Source organism: Crassostrea angulata, chromosome 6, assembly GCF_025612915.1.
Source record: "Crassostrea angulata isolate pt1a10 chromosome 6, ASM2561291v2, whole genome shotgun sequence".
NCBI classification, from domain to species: domain Eukaryota; kingdom Metazoa; phylum Mollusca; class Bivalvia; order Ostreida; family Ostreidae; genus Magallana; species Magallana angulata.
In genome coordinates this window covers 3,601,734-3,628,656 of record NC_069116.1, presented here as the reverse complement: position 1 = coordinate 3,628,656, position 26,923 = coordinate 3,601,734, and the positions used below count along the sequence as shown (strand labels likewise).

General features: G+C 30.8%; 1 long non-coding RNA gene and 1 pseudogene across 1 annotated transcript; both read left to right on the top strand.

Annotated features, from left to right (window-relative positions):
* Positions 1-259: 259 nt before the first annotated feature.
* Positions 260-6,013, top strand: LOC128190784 (uncharacterized; annotated as a pseudogene).
* A 16,489-nt stretch (positions 6,014-22,502) lies between these two features.
* On the top strand, positions 22,503-25,797 carry LOC128188626 (uncharacterized). The gene is made up of 3 exons (XR_008244172.1): positions 22,503-22,960; positions 23,353-23,449; positions 23,864-25,797. It is a non-coding gene; the product is annotated as an uncharacterized LOC128188626 (long non-coding RNA).
* The last annotated feature ends 1,126 nt before the right edge of the window (positions 25,798-26,923 follow it).

The window sequence follows — 26,923 nt, the reverse complement described above, 5'->3', positions numbered from 1 at the left end:
GGACACATACAATATGCGCATGAATTTTCCATAAAGACACACCAAAAGAGCCCGGCTTTCAGTACTTCAGTACTTTGATTGAAATTTCCACCAATAATTCTTCTCATTTAATCTTTATCATTATGTGGTAAACACAAGCTATAATTTTATTTTCTTCCATACTATCAAATGCTGTTTTGAAATCGAAGCTGAGGAATTGCGAAACTATCAATAAGGAAATCAATCCAAAAATGCAGATAACAGTTCCCACTGATAAATTATAGATAGGAATCATACTCGCAACAAACACAGGAAATATGCTCAAACATTAGGTTATACATTGTGTGTCATCACTTTGTACTTCGTTATGAGATACACAATGTTGTATAAGCTGGTGGTTTATTTTCTGTGTTATGTAACATTCTCGTTGTTTGTCAAAGTATAAGTGGAACTGGGATTTGTATGAATCCAAACAGGTGGGTGAATTCTTCGATAACGTACATTTTCTTATTTTAATATGAATTTTTAAAGTCAGCGGTTAATTTAACGGTTAATTTTATTTAAAGCAAATGTATTTTTATTTTAATAATATATTACAATTTAATTGTAACATGTTTTAATAAACCTGTGCAACACGTTATAAATAACTTTTGCATTACGGTAACCATACATGTGTGTCATATTTAAGTTAAAATATAAATAATGTTGATCCTTGAAAGCATTAAATTTTTAGCGATTTGAAATATTTCCTCTCTGAATTAATTTTTTTCGACATATACTTCTATTTAATGTCTGAATTTTTTTTATTTTTACTCCTGGGTATGATTAAAAATTTTAAAAAATGCCACAATAGAATACACACCAGTTTTGGGCTGCTTTTTATGATATCTTTCTTTATTCTTTTTTGAGATCATTTCAAATGACATCACATAAAGCTTCTTTTACAATTAACTTTACAACACTTTTCGATCGGAGTTATTTGGCTTCGCACGAGCTATTGCATACGTTGCACGAGCTCTTGCATTCGTTTCATGCATTTGTGTGGTCGCATCAACTCATGGACATGCACACTTTTTAGACGAGACCAAATGCGATCCAATTTATTGCAGTTCAATGCACGAACATTAGCACGAACGTTTTACAACGTTCTGTGTACTCACTGTACTCGCAAGAGCGATGCACATTTTTTTAACGATAGTAAGATAATACACAGCTGTTTATGCGTGCGTTGTGCGAACACGAGACTGTTGCTCAACCTGTCTCATGTAAACTTGCAATGTTTGCAAGATTTACTGTTTTAGTTTCCATGCTTTGCCAATAATGTATACAGGATACAGGGTCATTTTCGCCCTGTGATATTTTGGCTTTTACGTAGGTTTTGCCTTGTCTTGAATTTGCCCCAGCAATATTGTGGTAAAAAAAAGAGATAATGTGAAAAACTTGGGATTGGCCAAGTCTTAATCTGCTAACTGACAAAAAAAGTGAACTGAGCAAAATTAAAACGGGGGCGAATAGTTCACTTATACAGTATAGACTGAATAACCATATTTGTTTCAGACCACAATCGACCTTGATTTTTGGTTGTCGCTTTTGTCATCTTCTTGGGTGGTATCTTATCTTGCATTCAAATTATGTCAACCTAAAAGCGTCGGAAAAGGCGGTATATATAACCGTCATTATGCATTGGTGCATATTCAATCGTATGATCATCTGGTTCTTTTGTGCGATCCCATCGCGTCATTTTACAACACTCACTTCCATTGTACAACATCCGCATATAGACGCAATGATTTTATGCTTTTACATCGCACTACGATTGCTCTGAATCGTGCGAGTTTCGTACGAGTACTTGATTTATTTACGATTATATTGGAAACTGCTTTAAGGGGCTTTAATCATATATCATATTACAGCATACTACGAAACGTGTCTTTAGAACTAAATTGTTTAACTAAATACGGGAATGGCTAAACCTAATAAAGAACGATATTTTGAGGAATATTTACGATTCTTTAAAATAAAAATTTATTCCCGCTGTTGATTTAAATTAAAAAATTAGGAAAATTTAAACAGTTTAGTTTCGTTTCGTTAGGTATTCACCTTTTTTCTATTTGTTTCAGCTCATCGATTAGATGTTGCTCAAATTTTTATTTGAAGGATGGTGAATGCTTAGGTATGTATTTGTGATTTAAAGTACTTGATAAACTTTGAGAACGACTTGAAATACAAAATAAAATAATTTGACATTTTTTATGTTTTTGAAATCAAAACACAGTCTTTTGTACCCAATAATATTGGACCTAATTTTGCACCCAATAATATTTTTTGCTTTCACTTCATAATACAGTTTTGTAATTTGGATGTTAGAATACGAATTATGCAATTCTCTCATATACAATATTTTTGCATGAGAAAAATATTAAAACCATAAAAACAAGATATAGATTTATCAGATTAAATAGAAAAAATACAAGATCGTAAATAAAAGATTTAGATGAAATAAAATAGATTTTGGCTTTAATGATATTATAGATGTATTTCATAATGGTGACGGAAATATGAACAGTAATCCCCCCCCCCCCCGATAAAAAATATTTCTCGAAGGCTTTGCCCTTAATATTTTTCTAACATTTATGCAATAACGTTTTTATTATACCGAACAACAAATAATTATACAGTATACGTCGATTTCTAATAGTTTTTCGACTTTTCGAAAGATAAAAGTCGTGATTGTTCAATTTCTTTAGGTCATTAGGTCTTTTTACCTATCAGGATTTAAATTTAAATTTCTTTTGTTTCAAATGGAATAGAGAACGTTTCCGTAGATATAGTAGGTCTTCTTATTACATTTCAAAATATAGCCCCTTTGCTCCTATTTTGTCGAAAATAGATCTTACTGACATAAAGACATGATTTAATTGCTACTCCTCTGAAACCACAAGAGATAGATACTTTGAACATTGACATATGTTTTCAAAACATCTTAGGAATGTTTCAATCTATTCATATCGGAAGGATCGGAGGCCCTTTTTTGCAGTTATTGCCCATGAAAGTATTAAAATTTATATAAAATCACGTCTACCTTTTTACCATCTAATTGTATCATTAAAAAAACTTCGGACCACTTAGAATGGAAGCGTCTGCCTTAGCTGAAACAAAATGACATAAAGTTCAAAGGTCAAGGTGATTTGTTAATCTATTGATAATTATTCATACCGTTTTATTTACATTGATGAACAAAAACATCTTAAGACATTTTAAAATAGACCCCCCCCCCCACTAGCTTTTACCGTGACACAGTTACAGAGTTATTACCCTTTGAGAAGGACAAGCTTGTAATCGCTACTCCTCTGACCATTACAGATAGAAACTTTAAACAGTGTTTTATGTACACTTATAGGGTTCTTCAATCTATTCATACCAAAAGGATCAGTTAATGGCCCTGAAATTATTTTTAAAAATCCATAAAATCACTTCATCCTTTTTATAGAGAATTCAGACCAATTAGAATAGGAGCGTTTCTCTTGGCTAATCAGTATGACATAAAGGTCAATGGATAAGGTCATTTTAAAATCTGTTAATCACCTCACCGTAAACAAAAATAAGATAAAAGAGAATATCTCTAACTGTTCAAGAACAGTTAGTCTGCTTGTTGTATCTCTTTTTATTCGTTAATTTGAATCATTGATACTTAAATTGGGTTCTGTGATATTAAGATAATTAAACTAATTTTTATTTAATCATATTTGTTTTTATCGAATCCTCATACTATTTGAAATGAAAAATCCCGAGAAATCCGAAGAGGTGCAATATGATATTCACACGGTGTTCTGTTTACCCTGTCACGTGATTTTCTAGATCGATCAAATGACGCGTTCCATAGAAAAACAAGACTAAGACATAATCAACTCACTTGTTTATTCCCAACTTCAAGTCGCTTAAACTCTGTTTTAATATTATAGAAACGACTTTTACTTTTAGCATTGATAAGTTTCTTGTATTATATCAGTGATGTTAAAGCTTGTCTAATTAACCAGCTAATTCCCTGATGTTAATAAGTGGAGTGTTAATGCAATAATCAATCAAGTATATACAGGAAATTATCAATGCAACTTCGTGTTTCATCTAAAGGGTTGATAATTTTAATACAGATTTGATATAAACATTAAAAAAATATTTTTAGCATTAAATCATTTTCATTCATCATCATAGAAATTTTGACAGACGACATGAGTCATGAATGTTTTAAGTAATGCATGCTCCAAATTTCCTAAATGAAACAACGAGGAGATCCAGTTTTAAATCAAAGAACTAAGATTTTTCATTAAGAAATACTGATATTGAACCTTAAATTTGTAGAGTGTATGCCAGGCTACAGAGGTGTAAACTGTTCAGAAATTTGTCCACCTGGATATTTTGGACGTCTTTGTAAATTACAATGTCACTGCTCTTCGGACATGTATTGTGAACCGACAGCAGGGTGTTTGTGTAACGCAACCAGTGTCAACTGTACAGATCCAAGTCAATCAAGCTATCTCCAATTAAAAAAAATATCTCGTCATTTATTAACGCGGGTGATATCAAAACACACTGTGTTAAACAGAAACTATCGTTAACATGTTGCTTATCTTTATGATATTAATTAAAAACGGTCTATAAATTACAGAATACATTACAGAACAAGGTGTTACAGAGGCAATAACCAGTGATGCACAGGTTTCTCAAGCAAAACACTGTGGGTAAAATAAATCACATTGCATTACGACAAGATTTATTGAAATAATGAATGTAAATATATTAAAACAAAGACAATTTCCAAAAACGATGATTGTTGAGCTACTCTTCCTACTTTTTAATATCGATTACAAATGATACCAATATAGAATATTCAGAAGTGTTTAAATAAATTTAATTCGATTTCAAAAGAAAAATTGTTTTACTTGTATCTGATTTTTTTACAGATGTCTTTGAGACTTTGTCCTCTTTAATTGTCATTGTGTGTTTCGTAGTCGGCTCGGTATTTTTCAGGTAGAAGTTCTCCATTTATTCATTTTTATGACTTCGAAAGTTTCCATTGCTGTCACTGTCAACAGTACAACTAATTTTAAATCATTGTAGGAATATAAAAGTGCAGAATAGAAGAAAAGGTAATTTGTCATATAATTTTTGAACAATCAATATGAATGATAAGTGAATCTGAAACATTCAAACAAAATATATTGAAATAAATTGCATGGCATGAACGTATGCAAAGCGAATCGATTTTTTTTACTTCATAGAATCACATTCAAAGAGCAAAGTGACAGACTTCAACACCGGAGCACAGTTTCCAGCGATAGAAGAGAACAGCGTGACATCATCCGATGTTTACAATCATTTGAACCTTAGAGCTGACTGCCCAAACATATCTCTTTACCATTCCGGCAAGGCGGACACATTCACAGACCCAGTGCCATGTTCTAGAGGGACACTGACTAACACCTGCCATTCGCATGAGGAAAGTATTCATGTCAGCTGGCGTCAATTTGACACTGCTCGTAAAAACAACAAAAATGGGTTTGTGAGAACCTCTAAAAATAACACTCACATGATAGAAGTCAATGATCAAACGACAGATACAGAAAAACATACTTACTTCTCATCAAGAAAGTATGGTAATACAGAACATCAAGTAAGCAATCAAAGCAAGAGACAACAGAAATTTTGCGACGGATCAGCCATGTTCGAACTCAAGCAATCGGTTAACAACACAGCTTTCCTCGAAAACAAATCAAAGAAAGACAATGCATCATCGGTTTTATCCAACAATCAAGACTTATATGTAAACTATGATGATATCGGGTATGCTAACTGTATCTACGGACCGGAAAGTCCTTCAGACAGCGAGGACTCTGACGTCTACTTTGATGTCAGTTATGAAGGACAGCTAACTGTGCCTGCCCCCACAGATAATAGTTATTGTTTTCAATTACCTTTTTCATCTGAAACTGGTCAAGAAATGTCAGATTATATTAACTGTGGCTCAATAATCTAATTTTCAACACTTCAAATCAAAGCACATCAAGTGCAAAATAAATGTTGTGTATTCAAAATATTTTAGATAAATACACACTAAAAGCAGGAAGTTACAAATTAACGTTTTCAAAAATTACATCAAACTTGTGTTAATTCTCTGCAGTACTATTTCCGAGAGCAACGGATACACTTTGAATTGGATATTGAATAGTATTTCACCATTCATAATGTCAATGAATCAAACTCCTAAAAAATATGTAGGATCAAGAACGTAAATTGATAAACCTTGCATCAATATGGTAATCTTTTTTAACTTCGGTGGTCAGGAATATATATTAATGATGAAATTAAAAAAAAAAAATTATCAGTTACTTCTTTTTAAATGATTGGTTTGAATAGATTTTGTTTGAAAATGTTTACTTCACTAATCATAGATGTAGATTTTGTTTAACAATTATATGTAATTATTACACCATTCCATCAAATTTCTGTTCGATCTCAAATATCATATTGATTTAGTCATGCATACCAATTAAAACACTTAACAAGATACAGATCGTTCCATTGATGGTTGTATTTAGAACAGCCATATGAAACATTGAATTTATGGCAAGTACTTATATCACTCTATATTAAGTAATTTAATAGCGTTTAACTCCAAGAAATTACCAATTTCTAATGAAAACATCTGGAAAAACAGATAAAGCTCATTCTTATTCGATAGCTATTTTCATTTAGCAAATTACAGGAATGAAAACTAGATGATGTAACAGGTGGCCGTATAGCAAAATTATCAATTTTCTTTTCCTGATGATGATCAAGCAAACAATTGTATTCCCAAATCAGAAAAAGTAGAACATTAAAACAATTTTTTTACGTGCACAAAGTCAAAAGATACTAAATATTCCCATTATCAAATACAAAGATTGTAACAACTGTCATTTGAAACAAATTGAGACGTTTCTATTACTTTTTGCATATGATTTCAGAAAAAGGAATCCCACTGTATCTTATGTGTTGTAACTTTTTTCTCTCTTTCTCTTAACTTTACAAGCGTTTCACTATCATTGAGTTTTTGGTTTTTGTGTCAAGCCCCCCCCCCCCCCCCCGAAAAAATTGTCCTCAAAGGAATATGAAATTATAATAAAATATACAACCTTAGTTTAATAACTGTCATTGATTCGATGATTAAAACAATATTTTTATCCCTATTGCACAGTTAAGAAAATAAGTACTTTGTTTTTAAAATTTTCTTTAAAAAAATGTTTTCTCTGTGTAAAACATTTGAATACATCCTCATTAAAACTATTAAACAAGACAATTCATTGACTAGAGTGTAATTGACTCATGGTCCTGTTCCCAATAAATTAGAAAAATCATACTCTTTTGTTAAAATGAAAACTCAATTCAAACTATTAATCAATTAGAATTGTTTTGTTTTTGTTGGTGTTGTTTTTTGTGTGTTTTGTGGGTTTATTCAAGCACGAGAATGGGGGTCGGGGCACCAGGAGATTATAAAGAGAGTAAAAGACAAAATACTGGTAGGTTCGAATTCGAGACCGGAAGCAACTCAATTTTTGAGATGTAAAATAGTATAATACGGATTTTTGGAAATGAACTTTGTGCAAAATTAAATTCGTGATTTCTGTGTTGAGCTAAGAAAATTACGACGATCTGTTTTCAAATCCTTTCTTAATTTCTTGTTTGTTCCTTCATATAACAAAACAAATGTTGACTGAGTTTTCGGGCAACATTGATTATATTAGCCCCGTTCGGACGAATATATTGCCCTTCGCTTCACATCGGGCAAGAGTCTAAGATTGATACTAATATTACACTGCGAAATACGTAGTTGCTTTTGATGAATAAAGCTAATTTTCATATCAATACTACAGGATGAATTATTAGTTTAATAATTGAGATGCCAACTTTTTGAAAAGCAAAATATTTTTTCGCATATAATATCATGAAATATCCATGGACTCTTTAAATGCTGATATTAAAGTCTTCGATATTTACATTAAACCCCTACATTGTTGCAAATAGTGTTTTCAATCTCCCTGGATTTAGATAAAATTAGTTTTTTTCTTTGTTCCCCATCAAATGACGACGGCGCTTTCTTACTAAGTCTACATTCTTTTCATAATCCACGAGATGCTCCGTTTTTCTTTTTATAATGTTGTTAATTTTCTTCTTACCAACTTGGAACGTTTTCGCCTTCTTTCCAGATTATACACCTCCTTTATCTGATTCAAGAACTTTCATTTTTTTTTTACTTAAATAGATTCAATTCTTTCATTTTTACGTTCAGAGAACTGAAATCTATAGTTTATTTTTGTTGTAAAATTGAGAAAGTCAACACAGTTGAATATATCTATCTTAAAACACACAAATCCATGCTTAGATAAGCAAAATAATAGGGATCTATAATCAGCTAACTTTGGTGAAATATCACGTTACAGACGTAATTTGTTATTTTTATAATGGACAAAATGACTGCTAAATGCAATGTAATTAAGTGATCTGTTATCCGATATTTATAAATCTGACATATATAAAATAGTAGTTACAGAGCTGACATCAACTCATATGATATATTGTTTCATAATTTCATTATAATTATAGATAACAAAAAATCAAATTCAAATCCTTGATTACTTTTTTTTATCTTTTTTATTTATCATTTAATTTTACTAAATGTTATATATTTATAAATGCTACATAGCACATTTTCATAAATTTTGTCTCAAAATGTGTTTGTTTTTGATGCACACCGAAATCATACTTTCATACAAGTGAGCTATTACATTGTAAAGAGGAAAAAGTGGAGACAAACCTTATTGGTTTATTAATCTATATAACATGGTTTCTTTCTAGTTGGAAAGAATCATCTCCCTGTGACCTAAGAAAATATCTATTAATTGACAAGATTAAGTTCCAATAAAAAAATACCCCTTTAGAAACTCGTACCGCTGAAAACAAAGTAATGGCGGCACACTACTAAAATCGGTATAGTTAAATTGGGAAATATTCCGGAGAAGTTCATGTATCATCAACAGTATGAACACTTGATGATGAGTGATTGGTAAGCTGTTTATCGAATATAAGCGTGTATAAGTGACTTAAGTCTATTAAATTTACTTTTGTTTTGTACTGCGTATCTTAGCTTTGATTACATTGGTCACAAAAGATGACAGAAGATTAAAAATATTAACACTCATTTAATTTCCCAGTTCTTTATTATCAATATTTATAAAGTAATGTATTTGGAAACAAAGATAACGAAAGTAGATGACTTGCAATTTAATATCAGAATACCATAAACGGCAATTCATATTGCAGTACTAATTCTCCCATAGATTCGGCTTTACCCAGCTGTTTTTATCTTTATTCAGCATAGGGAGGAAGGTTGATATGATAACAAAAAGGGAATTTACGTTAAAGTTAGAGTGATATATGAGTTTTGAGATGGCTAACAGTTTGTGTGTTATTGTGACTTTTCATACATAGGTAAACTGGTGACTTTATTCAACAAATGTAAATTTCATAATCATGCCATGAAAAAAAATAATTTGTTATCCAAAAATGACTTATTTACTTAACTTGTTTTGCTTTGTTTTTTATATATGCGTTTTTATTAGTAGAATTAAACAGAAATAACCAAACTTCCTTATATTTCATTGTGGCTCTTTTTTCTGTCAACATAACATATGTTCCCTTCAAACAAGTCTGGGGTTTTGTCCAAAAATCCTGCAAAAAATCAGAAATGTGAATTGTTTTCAAGTAATCAGGATACGTTCTGTTGAATATCGTCCATTAAAACTATAATCTATCAAACAAAATTTATTTTTAGCACTTTCTAACATTTTCTGTAAATTGAGATATGTACGGCGATGATGATAATATGATTTGCAAAATCAAAAATCCAAACTTTAACTATATTGTTCTCTATCATTCGCAATTAAATTCAACAAACTGTATTTTGTTTTGCTTCGAACTAGAATGCATCGACGACATTGGATTAATTGCGTCACGTGATCGCTTTATAAATTTCTTTACATGGCGAGTGTCAAAATTTATACGGCAACATGGCGGACGTTACGTTATTTGAGCTTATTGTTTACACAAACGTTCAACCATACATTTAGTTTTTAATCCCTAAAATACTTAGAGTGACCCCTTCCCCCCTTTTGCCCGTGACGTAGTTATTACGATCCTACAATGGCATCCAGGTTAGCACATATGACTAACGAGGAAGGTAAAAAAAATAGAGAATCAAGCTATGAATTTAATTGCTTGTTTACATATCAAACTTCGGTCCTCGACAAAACAAAATACTTACTAGGTCGGTTACTCGGCTCCGCCACGCCTTCAATGGACTTTACTTCCCCACGCATTTCTGTAAACAGTCAGTAACAAACATAATAAGTAATATTGTGATTATCACTGGATTAAAATTCAGGTGTAATGTTTAACAATATTCTTTATATTCTCCCGTTAGTTTTTTCTCACAATTCATTGCAAAAATGGTGCCAAACAACAGCAAGAAGTAACGTACCCAGATTCGATTATGAAATAAACAGCAAGTTAAAACGTTCATCAGGATATTAATTTGGTTGGTCACTTAATCAAATCCTGATAAGCCCGAAAGGTATTTACGTTTGAAAATGTCAAACCGTTCAGAATTATTAACATTACCTGTTTTTATGTTTACACTAATGCAACAGTTAAAAATGAACCGCATGCGGTCAAAATTTCATTTTTTTTCATTGCATTTTATTCAAGAAAATATGTCACAGAATGCCATCATTACACATATAAAATAGAACAGATAGAAAAACAGACAGTTTCTCAGCACTATGCACTTTCATTGTGAGTCTATTAAAAAAAAATTCACAAAGAACTAAAAGTTTTTGCCATTCTGTAAGTTCATATAAGTGTAATAGTCAGTTTACATGGAACCATTTTGTAACAGGGGTCCTTGTAATTAAGGTATTCCATCCATAACTATCATATTTCATATCTAAAAGATTGCAAGTTTGATCACTAAAATTTTAGTGTGATTTTGAGAAGTTTATCAAATAATAAAGTTTTACCTTTGAAATCTTTAAAAAAAAATAATTTTGATAAATTTTTCATATGTTGAAGTCTATGGAAAAAATGCATTTTTAAATATGTTTGTTTAGTACAAGTTATTTTCTCACATTTCTCTTGGTAAAAAGTTGCAAAAGCTTTCTCCTTCTTCGAATATGCTAAAATAATTTATAGTTTACGATACATATTTTCAGAAAATGATTTTTTAAAAATTTTCCTAAAGGCCAGACAGCTCTTTAAAAAGTTTTAAGTGCAAAACTTTCATTTAATTGACTACATACATACACCCAAGTTTGGTTTATGTCAGCCTCATATTAGCTTTAAAATATGTATTTGATGTATTATAGATCAATCAAAATTGTTTAATTCACCTTAGTTATGGATGGACTACCTTAATGATCATGCAACGAGTTCGTTGATATATAACTTATTCACTATAGTTTTGATTCAAAAATAATCCTTGAAATATACATTATATCATTCTGATACATAGTTCATATAAAATATATATATAACTAATTTTGCAGGCATAAAATATGCATAATAGTTCAGTGCTACATATATTCCCTGTCACAGTATCTGATAAAAGATTGATTCTTAATATGATATATTTACATTTTCCAGTGTCTTTGCCTGTGATAACACTACGTATCGATTTTGTACTATACAACCCATAATACAAATGACGCCAAATCGAGGCGTCAGTGGGTTTTTTTTTATTTATATTTAAATATATTATCGTACGATGGCTTAAAATCATATAAAATAAGTAATAAGGAATCATTCTATGAATATTATGAGGTGATAATTTCGGTCGGGGCGTGATCAAATCTATCATAAAGCCCTTCGGGCTTTATTGGATTTGATCACTCCCCGGCCGAAATGATTCCTTATTCCTTATATAAATGAAATTTAACTTTCTAAACTGTTAAATTTCCAATTAGATAGATTTTGGTTTGTAATTTTTCCCTGTTTGTATTTTGATATAAAAATATGATGTAACAAAGCCACGTATGGTTATCTCTATGATATCTACTTATGTATATGGAATAGTGCAGAAACATATTAATCTTTTGAACTGTTTGCTTCAACATATACCATTCAGTCTTTTAATGATGACACGCTTAAAATTACCATCACGTATGAATCTATAATTAGGTTATCACAAGGTTCTGCACTTATAAATAAAATATTTCTGATTTTATGCCCAAATTAAGACACGAAATTGATAAGGAGGAAAAAAACACATATGTCTTTGTAATATCACGATGTGAGCAGTCAAAAAACGTGTACTATGAGTTTATGAACAACAAATAGGAAATGCGATCGGCAAAGGTTGGCCGTTCTCTGTGAAGAATCGTATCAAACATTTATTTCTTTCTGCGCCTATGTAACAACAAACAAGACTAGTAATGGCACAATGTTTATTTACATGTTTGTTGTATTGTGTAAGCTTTACCTTGTCTGCAAGCATAGACATAAGTGGGCCTGGAGTTTGAATGCCACCGAACAGCAGGTTGTTATTTGCTTTAATCAACGTGAATACTTTTTTTTAAATGAAGTTATTCTGTGTCTTAGAAAACATGTATTTACAATTTGTTTACTTACTCTGATAAAATTAAATCTATACATGTAATAGCAATCGTCATTTTAGTGAGAGATTTCATTTTTTTAAATGTGCTGCATGATTAACAGCTGCAAAAGTCGTAACTATCTATCGTAACTATCTTGCAATCCTTTATAAAGAATAAAAATATAAATTGCAATTTGATCTCAAACTACAAATGGAACACAGATCAAACAATACATAATAGTTTTATAATAAGAACCCGTTTGTTCTTCTCATCTTGTTATTCCGACTTTGATTTGAAAAAAAATATAAGCAATGATGAATTGAATCCTGTATTGAAAAATATTACTGGTTGGTACACGAGGGTCAATAACAAAATAAAAAAAAATGTGGCTGTCCTTCATATATTTTTCATCAAAGTCACATATGTCGAATTAATTTATGCAAGAACCGTTTTTGTATTGAAATACGAAGTTCCATTCCATTTAATGAAAAGGTGATATTATTACACAATTTTAAAAACTTTATATGTTTTTATTTATGTCAAGTTGAAGGTAATTTGAAGATATTCTTTGTGTTTCAGCACCACCAGTAAATGTTGTACAGGATATATTCTCGTAGGAAACATGTGTGTAGGTGAGTAAAATATATTTAGATTTATACCCAAAAGAAATTATCAAACTTTCCTACTAATGATCGGATAGATTTGAGACTTTTCCATACAACTTAATTTGAATTGTAGATGGTCATTGGGCATCCAAATCTATTTGGCGCAAATTATTTTATTATTCTCTCTTTTCTCGATTAGTATCAAACTAAATATGTTAACTAAATGTAGTCTAGTAACTGAAACAAAAAAGGGTTAAACCTTTATATGGAAAGCCTAAATCAGTTAGATGTCTTCCCTCCAAGACTTTTTAATGTAAAATGATTTGTAACATGTTAAGTAAAGTCATTGATAATATTTATATTATTAGTCTATGATATGGTACATACCGTGAGTTGAAGGTTTATATATATATATATATATATAAACGGAAAACTCTGTAAGGCAACAGGAAAGAATATATTTCTAATACGAATTTGTCTTAAATGTTTGTTAAACGGTCTGGTAAGGAGTCGACTCCTAGAAAAATACTTCACAAACTACATTCTATTCCATAACATATTCTGTTAAAGATGCAAGACATTAAATTTTTCATCAAGAAAAAAAAAAGGTTAACCCTTCGAACATTACTCCACCGGGACAAAAATTTTAAATTTTAACCTCTTTATAACTTGTTTTAAATTACACAAAAAACAGTTTCCATCTCTAGAAAGCTTCCTATAAAGTGCTATTAAAATCATGTAAAAAGTCATTTCAGAAGGAATTTCAAGAGCCAGAGGACCAAAAATTTGATCTATCATAACTCAAAAATATTTTCAAAAAAGCAATAACAGATGAGGTTTGAAAATTGACGTTTTAGACAATTTATTTCTATAAAACATTTTGTTAAACGACTCCGGAGTTGTAGCATAGACGTTGACATTCCTCCGCTTGGTTTTTCCGGCCCAAATATTTTTGATGTTTCTCCCGGTGCAAAAAGAGTAAGACTTTTAAAAAAGATTTTTAATTCTATACAGTTTTCACTCTCGAATTTTATTCAATTAAAACCCTTCTATACCTTTACCTTACTATGTTTTTAAAAAATATTTTATTTTCAATATAACATAAAATATTGATATTTTAGTAAACTTTATGCAAACTGGAGAAAAAAAACTTTATTCAAACTGTCACCTAATTGTTAATTGTGTACAGCATTTGTAAAACATACAAAGGTGAATAGAAACGTCCATATCAAATTGATTTTCTATAGGCATTTTTTACTTGCTATCATCAAGAATATATATCTCAAGTTCTACAAAAGATTAAAAGACGTCCTTTATTTGTATCACAACTTTTTCAACGTGTTACACACTTTCCCTTATTCAAATTGACACGTGTAAAACAAATATTATTTGATGTATGTAAACAAAAATCATTATTAAATCAAAACGCCTATATGAACTCTTGTAGAATGTAACCCTGGCTACACCGGTGAGAACTGTTCATTGACCTGTACATCCGGGTACTTTGGACGAGGGTGTAATAAACGATGCCGCTGCTCCCAAGATGAGTATTGTGATCCAGCAAGAGGATGTATGTGTAACTCAACAAGTGATTACTGTAGAGAACCAGGTATAACATTTTGACTACAATTATGCAATTTCATTACCTGAAACCAGTGGCATATTCGTATCGGCGTTTATTTGACACTAAACTTCGGAACCATTTTATTAACATCATATCAATTTTTACGATTCATAGGGACATAAGAAATTATATAAAATCCTACTTGATGAGAAATAAAGTTTTATCTTACCAGATATGGAAACGTGTATAACTTCTAAGCTCGAACTATTAAAAAGGTTTTACACTTGCAAATGTGTTTCCCTAATATAAAAGTATTTGAAGATATCGTTATTATTTTCAGCATAACAGCAATACCAGCAAGAGGATACTGCTTTTCCTACATAAAACAAAAACTAACCGACTGTTGTTATAACACCACAGATATGCTACTGAAAACAAGTATACGTAGTTTTAACATATTTGATAAGCTTCTTTAAAACATAATTTTTTGATGAGGGCATTTAGCATCGGGTAGGGGGGGGGCAATAGGGAAGGAGCTTTTTCTCGCAAACATTTTTCCTCACCATTACAGATAAAAGAAAGGTAAATTAACATAGAGGTGCCCCTACCTCAGTCTTTTGGGAACATATAAAATAGAATTAATGTTATACGAAGTAATAGGTACGTAATGTTTTGCCCCGTAATGCTTTTTGGAGTTCCGTGTTGCTCTGTTTTGAATTTGTATTTCTTTTTATGGATTTTTGAGATGGTTGACGGCTTGTTATTGTCATATTTCATAATTGTTTAACAACATTTTTGAAAATAAAATAAAAAGATAAATAAAATGTTGGTGTGTTCTGGACGGACACCGAAAATAAGTTTTACCATTAAGTGACCCGTTTAATTTTAAAACTGTAAAGTTGGTTACAAAGGTCACCTAATTAACGACAGATATTATAACATATGTATTCAATGACAAGAATAAGTTCAAATGATGAACACCATTTAATAAACTCGTACCGCAGACAACTCAGAAAGTGCGACACACTGCCAAAAAAACGGTTAACGATAAAGTTTAAATCAGAAATATTTAGTAGGAGATCATGCAACATAGATGAAATGGACACTTGATGATGAGTGATCGGTTAACTTTGTTCTCTAACATAAGCGTGATGTAATAAGGATGGTGACAATTTCACTTTAATCCACCAAATGTATCTATCAAAAGCAGGCAGTTTCAATGGTACACTTTTAACATTTGTTACCACGCTGAGCATCAATAAAATCAGTTGTGGATATTTCATAGACTGGCTATGTTTTGCTATTGTTGTTACACAAACGATATACCTTATTTTAATCTTATCATTTATTATGCACATGCTGAATGCATACCATTCATTCTTTTATTTTTTTCTCTTTATTGGTTTTAAATATTTTATTTCGCAATGCTGGTAAAGAACTTAAATAATTATTAAGAAACAACGATGACGTCTGAGATCTAGAGAAGTAATGCATAGTTATTCACGTTGAGAGGACATAATCAAAATGTATGTCCTCTTCAAGAGTGTGCAAGTAGTCCAGAAAAACTTGATGGTAGATTTCAGTGAATTTCTTATTGGTCAGATATTCAAAACCATTTTCTAAAAACCCTTTTAACAACTGTAGAATATTTGTAGAGATTAGGAACTGATCAACCTATGGAGCCCTCTCAGGTCAAAGATCCTCTGTGATATTTTTGGTCACAAACGATGACAGTTGGTAAGAAATTAACAGCCAATTTCCTAGTTCCGGTATCAATATGTATGAAGTATTGTATTAGGTAAAAATTATGATGAAAATAGAAGCCTTGTAATTTAATATACATCCGTAAAAGGCAATGCATGTTACAGTACTAATTTTTCCATGAATGCAGCTTTTCCCAGTTTTTTTTAAATTTCATTCAACAAAGTAAGGACGATTGATGTGCTAACCAAAATAAAGTTCACGCTTAAGGTATAGTGATATACATATTAAGTAAACAGGTGAATTTACTATGTAAACGTTGATTTAATAATCATGACATGAAGCAAAGCAATTTGTATCCATAAATGATTCATTTACGTAACTAGTGCCGATTTGTTTCTGATGTAGACGTTTCTAATGATAGAATCAAAGAGAAATAATAAAACCTTCTTATACCCCATTGTAGCTCAATATAACATATATTACATAAGATATATTTGGGGTATTGTGCAATATGTCTGCAGAAAATCATGATTATTATTTGCTTAGTAGTAATCATGATACTTTCAGTTGAATCTTGTCTATTAATACTATGTTCTAAAAAACAAAATTCATTCATTTGAACTTATTGTATCCCTAATATTTGAAGCATATTGAGACGTCACGGTGCATGATGAAAATATGATTTGCAGAATCATACACTCCTATATGATTATTTTGTTCTCTATTTTCGCAATTAAATTCAAAAACTGTATTATGTTGTTATTACAGGTTTACAATTCAGATGAAATATTTTGAGGATAACAATATTCTTTAGATTCTTTGGTTATTTTTTTTTTCAAAACATTCTTGTGTTTCAGTTCAAGTTAGCTTTAGATAATGTGTCCGTTGTCTTTCATCGTTGTCTTAAACGTTTTACAGTTTAACTTCTTATACAGAACCACTTGGTAAACTTCAACCAACCTCGGCACAAAGTATCATTTAGTGAAGGGAATTTAAGTTTGTTTAAAGGAAGCGCCACGCCTTTTCTTAAGAGGAGACAATTTTGAATTGTTAAAAATTTGTTGGTATTTTTCGAAAATCTTCTTCCCAAAAACGATGTGGCCAGAAAAGCTGAAACTTGTTTGGAGACATTTTCAAGTAGTGTAGATTCAAGTTTAGGCAAATCATGGTCCCCGAAAGTGGGGTAGGCGATGTGGCCTCTGGACTTCTTGTTATATTAACAATAGTGCAACATTTACATCTAAATGAGAAGTGCATGTGGTTATAATTGTAAAGTCATTAAAAAGTGCACACAGAATTGTTCATATTAAAGTGTAATAGTCCATATACGAGGAACCATTTTGTAACAGGAATCCTTGTGTTTAATGATGACAACTTCGGGTTTGTTGATATATAATTTATTACCTATAGTTCTGAATAATCACCCTGGAAATATACATCAATATCATTCAGTTACATAGTTCATATAAGAAAATTTATTTCTTTTATATGCATAAAATAAACATTATAGCTTAATGCTATAATGTCGAAGAGTTATTCCCCTTGACACAGCACCTGATAAAACATTGAATCCTACATGATTTGAAAAATATTTCAATTCCTAAACTATTTGATATAATTAATTAATTTAAAGGAAAAACTTTTAACTTGTAATTTATCCATGTTGGTACTTTAAATTCAAAAAATAATAAAAACAAAGCCACATAAGCTAATTTCTATCATAGTATATCGAATACTGCAAAAACATAATGATCTTTTGAACTGTTTACTCCCACATGTACCTTCAATTTTCAAATGATGCGACGCTCAAAATCACCATCATCATGGATGAATTTATAATTAGGACATCAAAGGGTACTGCACTTCTATATGAAATATATTTGATTTTATGCCCAGATTAAGGACACGAAATTGATAAGGAGGAAATAAATTTATCCGTGCTTGTATTTTAATGAAATAAGCATTCAAAGAACGGGCATCCGTGACAAAGGGTAACAAATAGGAAATACGTCTGTGAAAGTTTGATCCTTCTCTGTGAAAAGTTGTAACAAATATACGGTCTTTTTCTGCGCCTTTGTAACAACAAACAAGACTAGCAATGGCACGCCGTTTATTGATTTGTTTGTTGCATTATGTAAGCTTTACTTTGTCTGCAAGCTTAGAAATACGTGGGTATGGAGTTTGTATGTCACCAGATACGTAAGTAATTGATTTAAGTAATCTGAATAATTTTTCAAATGAAGTTTCTTTACAATTACAAATGAACAAGCTAAAACATTGCATTTTTTGGACGACAAAGTAATTCCATGTGTTAAAAAACGTAAAGTTGCAATTTGTTTGCTTTTTTATGAGATTAGATTCGAAGCTGTTTTCACTGACTTTATATTTTTTTTATGTCGGTAATTGAAGAAACTCTTTTTTCAGCAAAATTATTAAATGTTGTACAGGATATATGCTCGTAGGAAACATGTGTTTAGGTGAGTAAAATTTGATTTAAACAAATGCCATTTATTAAACATTCATAGTACTGATATAAAGTAAAGTAGACATTATACGTATCATCAGTAATTACAATTATTAATTTTCAAATTCCGTCTTGAAAAGCAGTAAATATTTTTGTCATAAGACTTATGTTTTGAGTTTGCCTAAACAGGAACTGATGGACTTTGAAACTTTTCCATACAACTTAAATAGTATTGTAGTTGTGTCATTCGGCATCCAAATCTGTCTGGCACAAAAAGCACCGACAACAAGAAAATTTTTAAAGAGGCATTCCTGATATTTTTCCGATTATTTCTTTTCTCGATAATTTTCCGTGAACACGTTCAGTATTTGAACTAAAAATGTTTATAAATACAATCTAGTACATGGCAACAAAAAAGGACCTGCATCTTTATATAGAAGGACCCAATAAGATTTAAATCTTCCCTCAAAAGCTCTCTTATATAACATGTTTTGTTATGTGTTAAGTGAAGTCATTCATTAATGCATGAAAGAATATGTTACATACCGGTTGTTGAGGTTTTAATGGACCAGGAGACCAAATCTTTATATATATATATATATATATATATATATATATATATATATATATATATATATATAATTCAAAAATAATAAATATCCAGAATAAAATCACAAATTGATCCTATTTACCGCAAACGTTTTCTAGTAGCAAACGTTTTCTAGAAAACGTTTGCGGTTAATAGGATCAATTTGTGATTTTATTCTGGATATATATTATTTTTAAATTATTTAAAACTGTGCCGATTTATTTTTTGTTGTAATTGGAAATTATATATATATATATATATATATATATATATATATATATATATATATATATATATATATATATATATATATATATATATATATATATATATATATATATATATATATATATATATATATATATATATATATATATATATATATATATATATATATATATATATATATATATATATATATATATATACTTTGTAGTATAGACGTTGACATTCCTCTGCATCGTTTTTTTTTATTCCCCAAACTGTAAGATGTTCCTCCCTGTGCTAAAAGATAATCAGACTTTTTGATTCTTTGCATTTTTTTCTGAAATTTTATTTAAATTTTATCCGTGCATATCATTTGATACTGATAAATACATTTTAATTACTTTGTGCGCATTATTTGTCAGCAGCATGTTATTTTCTGACTTTTTATATGATAAATGAACTAAATCAATTTTATGTTTTGATTTATTAGTTATCTTGAAACTTTGATTTCATTCATTGTCAAAGAAAACATATAACCTAAACTAATTTTAACAATGATATCACTTATTCAACGTGAAATTATTATATTTTTGGTAAACTATATGCAAACTGTCTCATAATCGTTAAATATCCAATTGTAAAACATACAAAACATATCAAAATGATTTCCTAGAGACATTTTTTCTTGTTATTATCAAAAATCTATATATCCCAATCTTTTCAAAGGATTAATAGACGGCCTTTATTATAATCGCAACTTTTTCAACGTGTTGCACACTTTCCTTTATTCAACTTGACACTGGTAAAACAAATATCATTAAATATATGCAAAAATATTTATAATTAAATTAAAACGCCTATATAAACTCTTTGAGGATGTAATCACTGGATGAAAAATCAAGTTTCAGCAAAACTGAAACTATATGGAAACCTTGCTGAAACTTGAAGTTGAAGTTTCATGTATAGTTTCCGCATTGCGGAAACCATTATATCGATTCAGCAAGTATCCGTTAGGTTTCAGTCAGCAGAAACTTTAGTCTAAGATTCCTGATGGTTTCCGCAATGCGGAAACTAAATTTGAATCGTGTGAATAGTTGTGTAAATTATTATGGAAATATCAATCAGTTTCAGAACATTTCCGCTAGGTTTCAGTATGCTGAAACTTTAAGTTAAGATTCCTGATGGTTTCCGCAATGCGGAAACTAAATTTGAATAATGTGAAAAGTTGTGTAAATTATTATGGAAATATCAATCAGTTTCAGAACATTTCCGCTAGGTTTCAGTATGCTGAAACTTTAAGTTAAGATTCCAAATGGTTTACGCATTGCTGAAACTATTACTAAAATTGATTTGAGTTTAATAGTGATATCATTTATTTTCAACAGGTTTAAGTTTAATTCTAGCCTAATGGTAATGAATCCGAATATACTAAAATGTATAGTAAGGTTTCAGCGTGACTGAAACTATATGTATACATGTAACTATCTTCAAATGTGGCAAATATGGCGATTAAGAACATTTATACTAAGTAATTAATTGAATTTGAAAAGAAAAACTGATATCTGATCTTGTTTAATGCATATGATGAAATCATTAATCTTAGGTACTCGGGCACGTGTATACATGTGTATACATTCTTTGTCCAGGTGACCTTCTCTGTGATTTTCCTGTATATTCTGTGTGGATTGCAGGGTTTTTTCTGTCAGGAGTGAACAAAAGACAGTTACATAACATATACACAGTACGAAGCGTGAGTTTATAACTGGAGCCCGGCGGGAATTTATTTTCAATTTGTGTGTACCTGAGTTAGTAAAACTGATAAGTAAATTATAATTATTTAGTAAAATAAATTAATATACCAATTTTGTAAGACTCCTTAAATCATTTAGTTATCATTTGAATGAACCTTGAGGTACAGTAACTAATTAAGCAAACAAATTAAGGTAAAGTCGTTGTAAATTTTTACAAATCGTACCAAATATTCGTATAACCTGAAGTTTAGAGCTATTTCATTTCTTTTTTAATACCACGCCAACACATGTACACAGGATTTTTTTTTTAAAAATTCTACAGTTGATAATAACAAGTAAAACCCACTTGGAGTTTGAGTCTAATATAATAATTGTTTAATTATTTACATGCATTTCAGACTTTACTACATGTATGACTGTATCATGATTCACTGGCGTCGGAAGCAAATTGAAAGTGGGGGGGGGGGGGGCTAGACTTATCCTCAGAAATATTGAGGAAAAACCCTAATTCCCAAAATCATGAAAATCCTAATCCGTGGGGGGGGGGGGGGGGGGGGCTAGTGTACAGTCCGACGTGTACATCTTACTTCCCGGCTTGTTTAACGCGTTTGTATTTTAATTTCATAAGTATTCTTAACGTACTGTTCATCGCATGACCAATCAGTGCACATGTGTTACTGTAAGATAATTGCCATCAATTCATCGTAGTTGTAAATTCACCGTACGGGTGAACGCTGTTAACCGGACCCCGTTAATTGATCAGCATCTAATTATATTTGTGATTTCTGTGTGTTCATGCAGAACCTGCTCTGGGATGAACATAATATTTTCACACCTCTATATTTTGAATAAGAATATGACCGTGCTTAGAATCGCGGTGAAAATTGGACAAGTCAAGACTAACTTGTCAGTAAACTATATATGGCTATATAATATTAAGTTTGGCAAAATCATCAGTACATGTAAATAAAATATAGTTAAAGACAAAATCTGATACGTATGTCTCATTAAAACTTGTTTAATTTCATTAGACATTTGTAAACAAACGGTCGGCCATTTTCTTTGGTTAATCACGTGTTACAAACACAATTGTAACAAACACACGCCAATACTTTGTCGTATTTAACCAGGAAATACTGACTCCGACAGTTCTTATTTAAAATAAATATACATGTAAAAAGTATACTATTCGGTAAAAAATGATAATTTTGATTAAACATTATTCATTTTAAACTATCCCAAGATGCACTTTTCCAAGATTTAGCGGGTTCTGATTGGTCAGTATTGGCGCACTTTATGATTCCGAGCGAAGGTTAAAATGGACAAGAAGGTGCTGATGTAAAATGGAGAATTGAGAAGCATTAATAGCCTCTACAACAAGGAGATAATGCAGGAACGAAGAACTCATGTCAAGGTAACTTAATTCACAATATAGATACCCCCAATAACATTTTCAAGGCTCTAATTTATCTCTAATTTGTAAACGAGATCTCGCGCCATCAAATCAAGATGGCGTCATTTTTTCAAACTTGGTTCGGCGTTTTAATTTTTATTACCGTATCTCTTTTAGATATACGTTTTGACCAAGTTAACCATTAACCAACTTTATATGCATGATAATCAAGATTATCCAGGGTATACACATATATGATTATATAAACGTCCCTAATATATGAATGCTTGGTCGGTAAACAAGACGAACAATGAATCTTTCGCACATTATACAATTTACAAACTCTAAATGTAACGAACAATTTTTATTAATTAAATCCGGAAAATGAAATCTTTCACGTTTTTCTTTTTCAGCATTGACAGCATACAAAGTCAATGTTTCCGGTGATTTGCATCCTCTGTTCGGTGATTCGGGTGAATGTTTTGACCAGCTGGACGATGTGAACGCAAGGTATTGCTTTGAAATTGATTATTTTCACCATTAACTTATAGGCCTACATGTGTTGGATGTTTATAATTTACTGTAGTAATTTTTGGGAAATCCAGGTCTAAGTTCTTGAAAAGGAGGTCGATGGTGGATGGTGGGGGGGGGATGAAACACACTTATTGTTGATAAGTTTTTCCATTTTTCAACAAACAATAATAGAATCAAAATGAAAATAACATAGCTTCAAACATAAAATGAAACATTTTAGACCAGATACTACTGTAGTCATTATATGACATAGTTTAAACAGCAACTGGCAACTGCATAGTAGCTTCTGTATTCAGAATTTTATTCAGAATGCTTTTATTACATGTTAGGCTGAATGACTTATGTTTATTGTTTAAAAATCTAAATGAAACTTTATTATTCATGTTTAAGATAAATAGAACAGACATAAAGTACAGCCCAGTGAAAGGAACAAGTTCATCGCAAGAAGAAGAATGTTAATGCTACCACTGTCCAGAACTACTAAGTCTGCTGTAGCCATGATGTGATCATATGAGTGCTTCACCGGTCTGGACAATGCTCGAAAGTCCCCCAAAAAGGCCTATTTCCATAAACTACGACTCGGGTTACATCAACAACAGCCAAGGACACTTATTGATTCGAATGGACACATCTCTACGACCCGACTAATCCTCTGCAGAACAAGACTTTTTAACTGTAAAGTATTCTCATTTCAAAAAACCTATAAACTATAAAAGTACTTTTTTATATGATCAAATACCAGTATATTACAATGTCTGTCTGTAAGCTAGAATCTTAGAAAATCACATGGTTTTGAGTGGTATTTCCCGGCCAACCCTGGTTTTGACTTATTAAAGGATTGATTAGACCTTGCAGATATTAACTTTCATTTTCTTAAATAATTTGTTATATTTGCAAATATTGCATAACATATTTTAGACTCCATGTAACATATATCCTCACACCTCCAAGTTGATAAGTGTTAACTACTTTTTTTCCATTTTCTTTGTTTAAACATTTATTGATAACTTTGCAGCAATATATGAAAAATTAAGAAACCACATTAAATGTAAAAACACTGCATTAGGAGATGAATGCATGGGTCATAGAAATGATAAAATACACCAAACAATATTCAATTATGTCGTATATGAAAATATATAAAGACAACATATACCCCATGTATTACAATTTTTATATAACAAAATTACTTGGATTGAAAGTTGTTTCCATGTGGGTTTTATTTTAATCTGTGTTATGTAACTAATATATAATTGGAATTAGCTTTTATATCATAAGTAAAATGCTGGTATTGATGAGAATTGTAAGGTGAATGATCTGTGTGATACTTTTTATTTTATACATTCATGCTACAAAAAGCAAGTACATGTTCATGTAGTAATACTTGTCATATATAAACAATGTATATTTTACTTCATGTCTTGGATTTAAAAATATTAATGTAGGTAAAGTAGTGAAATGTAGGAAGGTAAACCGTGTGTAAAGAAGAATATTCATCAGGAATGAAGTGTGTTGCAATCAGCATAATTAATTAAATGTGTACATCATATTTTTGCACATGATTTGACAGACTGCTCCATTGTTATCTTTTTATTGGCCAACAAGCTTTTCATATCTCCCTCTGGGTCATCTATTAAATACTGACAGGCTTATGATATTAAAATCTGATCAGTTGGTACATCATGGGTGAAAATTAAAAGTTCACTTTGGACTTAATGGATTATCAAAAAAATGATATCAAATCCTGTTCTATTGTAAAACATTAGATTATATTACTAACAAAGAAAAGGTTTATCCCAACTTGTAAGTGGGTCACTTTGACCTCATTTCGGAATTTATTGACATATTCAAATCAAATCTGGGTCATACCTCTATAGTCAACTACTATCTTGTAGTGTATTTTTTTTTTAAAGATGGATACTTTAGACTTTTAAAAAATAATTTATGGTGTACATTTTCATTGTAGTTCAAAACAAATTGAGACAAGTGTATCATGTTCATGTAACAGTGAAGTTTTCTTTGTTTATTCATGTACGTGCAGTTATTTTGTAAATTGCATTCATATTTTTAAAAAAGTAAGATCTTTGTTGCATTTTTAAAGGGAGATTTGATAGGCATTTAATCGAGATGAAAAAAAAGAACAAATGTAAAGATTTTTATGGGAGTTTTTTTTCTTGTGCAATTTTATCATTTTTTAAATAAAAGTCCCTAATAAGGGAATTGCCATATGGATGTTTCTCCATTATTGTATCTTGGCTGTATTTTATTTATTATTGGAAACAATTTCAGATTTTTGAACAAAATAAATTTGGAACTGTTTGAAATTGTTTTGTTTTTACATAAAGTAGAAACCTTGCTCAGCTTTTGTGAAAGCAAAAATATAAAAAGTTTCAGTAAGTTTCAGTTGCGGAAACCCTTTGTAAACAATATGTTTCCCAATTGTATATGGAGGTTGAAACTATGCAGAAACTTCAAGTTTCAGTAAGTTTCCATGGCGGAAACCATTTGTAAACAATATGTATCCCAAACGTATATGGAGATTGAAACCATGCAGAAACTTCAAGTTTCAGCAAGTTTCCGTTGCGGAAACCATTTGGATTCATGGACAGCCTAAGTTTCAGCACTGCGGAAACTTAATGAAACTTGAAGTTTCCGTGCTGAAACCTGTCGGAAACTTAAAGTAACCTTAAGTTTCCGCAGAGTTTCCAAAGGGTTTCCGCAGGGCTGAAACCAGATATTTCATCCAGTGAATCCTGGCCACGTAGGTGAGAACTGTTCATTGACCTGCACATCCGGGTACTTTGGACAACAGTGTTACCACCGATGTTGTTGTTCACTGGATTAATTTTATGTTTTGATTTATTAGATATTATCATCAAATTTGGGTTTCATGCATTGTCAAGAAGAATATATAAACTAAACTTTTTTTAATATTTTATTTTTAACATAACTTTAAATAATGATATTTTAGTAAACTTTCTGCAAATTGTCACCTAATAGTTAATTATGTACAGCATTTTAAAAACATACAGGTGATCAAAAACGTTCATATCAAACTGATTTACCATTGGCATTTTTATTTTGTTCTTACTATTATCAAGAACTTGTATCCCATGCTTTTCAAAAGATTTAAAGACGTCCTTTTTTCTTATCATGACCTTTCAACGTGTTACACACATTTCATTATGTAACTTCACCCTTGTAAATCAAAAGTCATTAGTTGTATGTAAATAACTAATGCTAGTAATTAAATTAAAACACCTATATTATCTCTCCTAGAATGTAACCCTGGCTACATAGGTGAGAACTGTTCATTGACCTGCACATCCGGGTACTTTGGACGACAGTGTTATTACCGATGTAACTGTTCACTGGACGAGTATTGTGATCCAACAAGAGGATGTGCTTGTAACACAAACAGCGTTAACTGTTTAAAAAGAGGTATGAGTT